Below are 7,184 nucleotides of genomic sequence, written 5' to 3'. Positions count from 1 at the left end.
AACTCTTTTGCATCAGCATTATTTTTTGCACACACTGTTGTCTAGTGGGTGATTGCTCATGGTCATTACTGATTGAGTACAAGATGGTGAAAACAGAATTTGTCAACATCGTACACTTCACTTTCCTGAAGTCAACTTTCTCTATTTTCTGGAAGGTGCAAAAAAAAGTCTTTTATGTTAGTCGATCAGTCTTAGTCTTGGTTTTCACAATTCCGATTAATGTGGATTAATGTGAGGTTGGCTGGTTTGCAGACACTGTGCTAGGATGGAGTGAAGTAGAAAGTATCTTTCTGAAGAGAGCACTCTGTTTGCCTGAAGCAACAGACCAACATCTAGTGTGGGCTGAATGTCTAAATAAAAAGATATTAAAGTACTAATATTGAAGGTTGTGCACGTTTGTGCCAGGTAGTCATTAGAGGGCAAATGCTAAACTGAGTATGAATGTCCAAAGCAGCTCCTGCTTTGATGCAAATAAATAAGTCGAGGAAGTGAGATGAGAGCAGACAGCATTACTTTGCTCTGTACTGTATGTGTGTGGAGCCTGTTGGGAGCCCCCGAGGACAGGATATTTTGAACCCAAACTTCACTGAAACTGGCCGAGCCCCAGCCAGCAGATTCTAGAGCAGTCTGCTGCACTGGGGAACCTGTGTGGAATTAACAGCCTGCCTGAAGGGGCATTCCCAGCTTTCTCTCACACTGCTGCAGCCCAGGTGAACTCTGCACTGTGAACCTTGCTCATAAACTCCACTGCTAGACAGGCACTGATCCAGCCTGCCCTGGAGGCGCAACACTGCCTTGGCTTGAGCAAACACTCCGCAGACTAATGTTATTTTTGTGTAGAGTAATAATACAGTTGTTATGTTTTTAAGCTTATTTGAAAAGAGTTTGTGACGTGATCAACTTCTTGAATGTTCTCAAAACAATTAATGAAGTATTCTGTTATCTGGGTTCAATAACTGAGTTCTTCAGGATGGTATTATATAATAAGCTGTTGGTGTTATTTCTGCTACTGTTATGTCTGTTTTAAAACTCAGGTTTAGAGTCTGTTTCACTTTGTCTTTTTTGTGTTGTTAAATACAATTGTTTTGTGTGATTTCCAGCATGATTGAGCCACAGTTAATGATAGCATAGGGCGTAGTCTTGCAATATTTCTAAGGTGAAAAACATGAAAAACAAATGTTTTGACAGTATGCTGCACATGTGGGTCGAATGTTAAGTCAGAATCATTTCTTTGCCTTACCTCTATAGCTTCCTTCTAGCTCTGTTTGTATTGAATCAGCTGGCTGCCAGGAGTGACACAATAGACAAACAGGTATAATAAGATGTGTACAAAGTAAGAGACTGGTTCCAGAAAAGCTAATAATGTGAGGAGCTTCTTTAAGGAGTTTCTTCACCACAGCAGGGCAGACAGTTTGTTTCCTCAGGCTGTTGCTCTTGCTGTCAGGTGAAGCTTGGCTGAAGGGACCCTCTGAGGGAGAGCCAAGCTCTCTGAGAGACACTCAGATTGAGTGCCAGCATTGTTATGAAATTGGAATTATTTGGTTTCTTTAATCTTTTTTTTTGCTCCTCACCTTTTTGATATTTAAAGCTGTTAGACAGGTGGCTGGAGCTTTTATGTGGTAAGGGAAGTCTTCAGAACACTGCAAGGTACTATATTTAAGTTTTGCAGTTGGCAGGTTCTAAAAACACCAATAAAAGCACAGCAGCCTGTTTCTCCTCATGTATTTGTTCTGCTTTTAAGTACTATGAATGTTCTAAGTAGATTTTGCAAACATGGTTGAAAATATTAAAAAATGTAGCTTTGAGTATGAGCACTCTTAAAAATTTACTCATTGCACATGGTTAACTTTTTCCCCTGAAGTATTCTATCCTGTATTCTTGAAAACATATCTAAGTGCTGAATTTTCATTGCCATTTTGACAGTAGGAAAGGGATTTTTTTTCTCTCTGAAATGCAGGCTTGATTTTTGGAGTTGGCATTCCAAGTTTCATCTAGGAAAATGTCTCATCGTGAGATTACTGAACAATTGAGGCTCCATATCATATTGCTTATGATCTGTCCCTTGTTCTTTCTATACATCCACAATCCCATTATTGTAATTAAAACCAGTGGGTCTAACCCTAACCCTAACCATGTGGGTCCTACTTGTTCAAGCAGCATATTAGTTGGCTAAATACAAGTGTGCACAAAAAACATTCTTGACGACACAAAAAACCCCAGGAAAATCTGATTAATAAACACATAATTTTTTAATTAAACAGAATTTAATGTCACTTCTGCGCACTATTTTAATCTGGGTTTGTGTTTTAATAGATAAAAATTGTTTTTTTTTAATTTAATTCCAGTGAAGATTAAATTTAATTAGTAAACATCTTTTACAACTTGAGGCAGAGATGGGACCCCCCAGTTTCTTCAGGACTCTCATTAATGCAGCACAACACCTCAGGTACGTCCCCAGTAAAACCCAAACCTTTGCTTAGAAGAGAACATCTGGGAAATTTCCCACCTGGAATGTTAATGGAAGATGGATTTTCTGGTTTAAGATTTTTCTATTAAAACATCCTCTTAATTATCAGCCTTTCAGTTTTTTAGTCTTCAGACCTTTGAGTCTTCAAAACCTGTAAAAAAAAGGTTCTTCAATTTGTTACTACTACACTTACAAAATGCATCAGTTTCTTACTTTTTTAGTCTTTCTTAACTTATTTTTTTGAAGAAGAATAAATCTTGCTGTATTAAATGTTTTAGTGTTAATTTCTGAAAAACTAAAACAGACAAATTCCAAAAAGACATCACAAACCTTTATTATTTTTCTCATTTGGCAGCCTTAGAACAACACTCTGACAGATGCTCTTGGTGTTTAAGTGTCCAGGAAGGGTCAGAGAAGGGCTGTGTTCATTATCACAGCCCTCACTTACATCAGCTGCTAGCTGCTACAGAGACGGCTCTTCTGAAACACGGGTTTGCTAAACTTTGTATGCTTACTTTAAATGCCAGTTTTTCTGATTTTGTTTGGTATCTTGTCAACAATCCAATGTGATTGTGAGTTTTATTTCAAGAAAAAGAGAGGACTATTGCTTTTTACTCTTCTTCTTTAGCAGAAAGAATAGTACATCATTATTTTTAAATCATATACTTGTTTATGCAGTGTGTTTCATTTCATGTAGTGTCTGTTTGATTGTGTGAAGTGCTAAAATCACTTGTCAGTAATGGTAGAGGTAAACTCCAGTGTCCACAGTGCCAGAAGCTGTGTGTAAATGTTACATCATGTTTTATAGTGCGACATCAACACAGCAAATATAGCCCAGATGCAAAGATTATGAAAATAAAAGAGCTGTTTGTAATTGTTTGATGAAATAAATAGACCAATCTCTATAGTAGGTCCAACTGTTTGCTGAAACAGGCTGTTTGTTAAGGTCTTTGAAGGTTTGTTCATCTAGAAGAGAAAAAATCAGACATTTATTGCATCTAATCTAAAGCAGATCTGTTGAATTCAAAGTTCGCTGAGTTCAGGCAATCAAGGATGAGTGATGCAATTGCACTAATGGGTTATTTATGGAAAGTGGCTCTTTAAATATAAATGGGGGACTCTACAGTGTGTGGCATTAGGAACATAGGCTAACAACATATTACTGAACAAAACTGTTATCTTTTCAATGTTTTTTTTTAACTTTATTTTGATTTTACAGACATAATTAACATTAAGATTGGCTGTAACAGCATCTCACATGGCCTGTTTAAAGCAAATCCATGTTCAGAAATACAACTGGGTAGCTATTAATATGTTGGCAGTTTTGTTTTTATCCCACACTTTTATTGGAGTTAATTACCTAATCGGTTAGCTCAGGCAGATATTCTCAGGGCGTGTTTAAAGAAGGGATTGCCTGCAGTAATTCTTCTCAGAACCCACTCGGCTTTGAAACTTACTTAGCATCACTTAGAGGTCTTTGTAGAAGGTTTTACTGGGTCAACAGGGATTGCCTTTCATTTTTTAAAATTAAACCACTTTAATGGTTATGCAATTCATAAAGGAAAGCCCCCACTCTTACCCTGGTGAGCTCCTTACAGACTGGTGATGAGTATTTCATTTCCCTTAAAAGATTTCAAACACCACAACTACACAGCGCTAGGTCAACATATCTTGGAAAGTCTCAAAAGGCATTTTTAGGATTTAAAGTTTTGTGTGCAATCATAAGCTTTTCAGCTGTTAAATACTGTATATATTTATTATTCAAATTTAATCTGGTGGCATTAATGAAGTTTTTAACTTTAACAAATGCTTGGTATCATGCTTGATTTATTTTCAACACAGCTTTTGGAGTCTCTGTTTTCTGGTAGTCATTACCTTGTGTGTTCTAAATCATACTGTATCGACTTGTTTGCTCTTCTATTTTGACAGTTTTCTAGTATTATGGTCAGTAAGTAAAAAAAGTACAATGTGGGGTGTTTTGACTAAAAAATAACAATCAGTGCAGAAAAGAGGGCGATCATTACAAATGTTTTCATATTCATGTACAAGATGTAGTGGTTTTCTGCTGTTTTTCAGTAAAACTCAGTTGCAGCAAATTAAATGTAACATCTGTATAGAACTCTTCCAGACAGTTTTACGTGCCTAAAGCCTATTGAGTTTCTTTAGTCTCCCCTCTCCCACTGAGTGTGCAGAGCCAGCACAATGCACAAGGAATAGATAAATTAGACAAGCTGATTTATGCTCTCTCAGCACAGCACCTGCTTCTATTGTTTCCCAAGACAGGGGAACCTCCTAGGAGTGTTATAAAACAAGAATGCTGTTTTTTAAGAAAAGGTAACCATTGTCTTTGGGAAATGGCTGGATGTTGAATTAAGCAGTCAACAGAAGTAAAGCTGACAAAATAAAACCTGCCTAAACGAACAAGCAGGTTGCTCATTTGCTAGAACGTGGCAACAGCATATTTTGATATTTGCTTTAGTGACATATTTGAGGTATTTATTGTGGACTTTTTATAGATTTTATAGAAAGATTACCTAAATGAGAAAAAAAGTCATCCGTTTAACTTTTAAACCAGTTTGATAGGACTGATTCCATATTTGGTCCTTCATGTCTATTAATCTAGTTTTTATTTTTCACTTTCATGTAGCAGATCTTATGAAACTTCTTTTCTAAGAATAGAATTTTGAAATAATGCCTTCGTGAATTTAAATTTGTAAAACCTCTTTTAGCAGCTCCACAATATAGGAGGAAACACTGACAGAAAAGGTTATCAGTGATACAGTATTTGGAGTTTCATGTCATGTCTTTGCAGAATCAGATTTGCAGCTTTTTTTCTTTTTTGGTGCTGCCTTGACCACATGGATGTCTGCCAAGGCAATATCTGTGACACCCTCAAACAGGTCTATGAGTCATGGAAGTCATTAAATCTACCCAGCTCTGACACATTTCATTTCCACTCAGCAGACCGCTCAGTTACAAGGCATCTGACCTCACTGGGGAATCCTGGCAGCAGCAGCAGCTTGCTCCATGATGCATGAGATCACAGGGAGAAACAGCTTATAGGGGGAACATGTACAACCACTATTTTCTGAACTACTGTATGTTGTTTGCTCATTAATTCACATGCCCATTAACCAAATGTTGTTACTGAATGGCTACCATTGTTCTTAAATTTGATTGCCTGGACTCCTTTTGGAGATCCATCATGCTGGAAAAGGAAATGTGCATGAATTGAATCTGAAGCAAAGATGCAGTTTTAAGAAAATGAGAATGCAGTTTCTAGAAATGTGCCTCAGAAGCATATGTCTAATTAGATTTTTATTTTTTCGAGAAGGACTGGAAACCTTTGCTTTCGTAGTGTGGTGTTAGAAGGAAAAGTGTAGAACAGCTGAGGAAAATTGTTCTTGCAGAATAAGATGTAGTATCAAATGTTGTGAGCAGTTTACATACTGTAGTTGAAAAACAAATTTTGGAGTCTTAATATAAATAAATTCATGATTAGTACATTCTGTCTTGTGTTTGAATTTAAGACAAAACTTCCAAGACAAAGGCAAAATCTTTGCTTTACTTAATCTATGCAAGTTACTTAAACTGTGGTTACTGTCACATAAGAATGTATGTTCATGAAGAATGACTGCCTTGCAACATTAAGCATCATCAGATCTAATATTAAACCATATATTACATTATAGATTGTCATCTATTTAAAGAATCAGCTGTGCATTTTGAAGTGTATAGAGTGTACGTTTGTTATAGACCAGTTTGATAACCTATCAAACACTGTCATATGTATTAATATCTAGCACAGAATGGTTATGGACAGGTGGTAAAATTTACTGAGGAGCACCCTGAAAAGCAAAGAAATGTTAGTGTCTTCCCCTTCCTGAGGAAGAGGTCATTGAAGTCTGAGATCTGGTGTCTTATTGAATCCGTACTTCAGGCTTCTGCTCTAATTGTAAAATCTTTCCATACTAATAACTGTACAAAGCTGAGTTGCTTTTCCTCCTTCATTTGAATCCAAACAACCCATCTGAATCCACAAGAAGCCAGCGCACAATGCAAGAATTGAAGACACACCTGTTGTTCCAGGCAGCTAAGAATATCCATTAAACTGGATTAATTGAGAAGCCAAGGTAAGCATCAGTTCTACATGAACAATTCTGCTGTTGAGTTTTAATGGATAATCTATGCTTAGTAGTTAAAGACAATCCCTGTGGAGTCTGTTTAAATAATCTTAAAAACAAATAACAACCCTTCAAAATCACTTCTCAGCTATGTAGTTGTGCTTCCTTCATGAATGACAGAATAATTTTAAGTATAAAACAGAACCTGATTGTAGGCACAATTTCACTTTAAAAATATTTGAATGTTTACTGCCTCTCCCTCATTTGTCAATGTGATAAATTATCTACAGTCATCATTGTTTTTTGGGCACTACACTCTGATACATTGCTCTCACTATATACAATTTATTCAGGCATAGTTTGTATTTAAAATTGTTAAATATTTACGTTAAGGTCTAAATTTACTATTTGATCAATTTACACAAAAAATCTAGTTATTTTATTAAATAGCATGTCTGATCCTACAGTCACAGAGAACCTGTGTTCTATCATGAACACTTCTGAATATGTCAGGGCAGCCTGAATCACAAAATAAAACCCCTAACACATAGCTGAAATCTCCCAATAGTTAAAAAATGTTAAATATGTAATTT

This window comes from Atractosteus spatula, chromosome 11 (assembly GCF_055471065.1).
Source record: "Atractosteus spatula isolate fAtrSpa1 chromosome 11, fAtrSpa1.hap1, whole genome shotgun sequence".
Lineage (NCBI taxonomy): Eukaryota > Metazoa > Chordata > Actinopteri > Semionotiformes > Lepisosteidae > Atractosteus > Atractosteus spatula.
Note: the sequence above shows the minus strand (reverse complement) of the source record.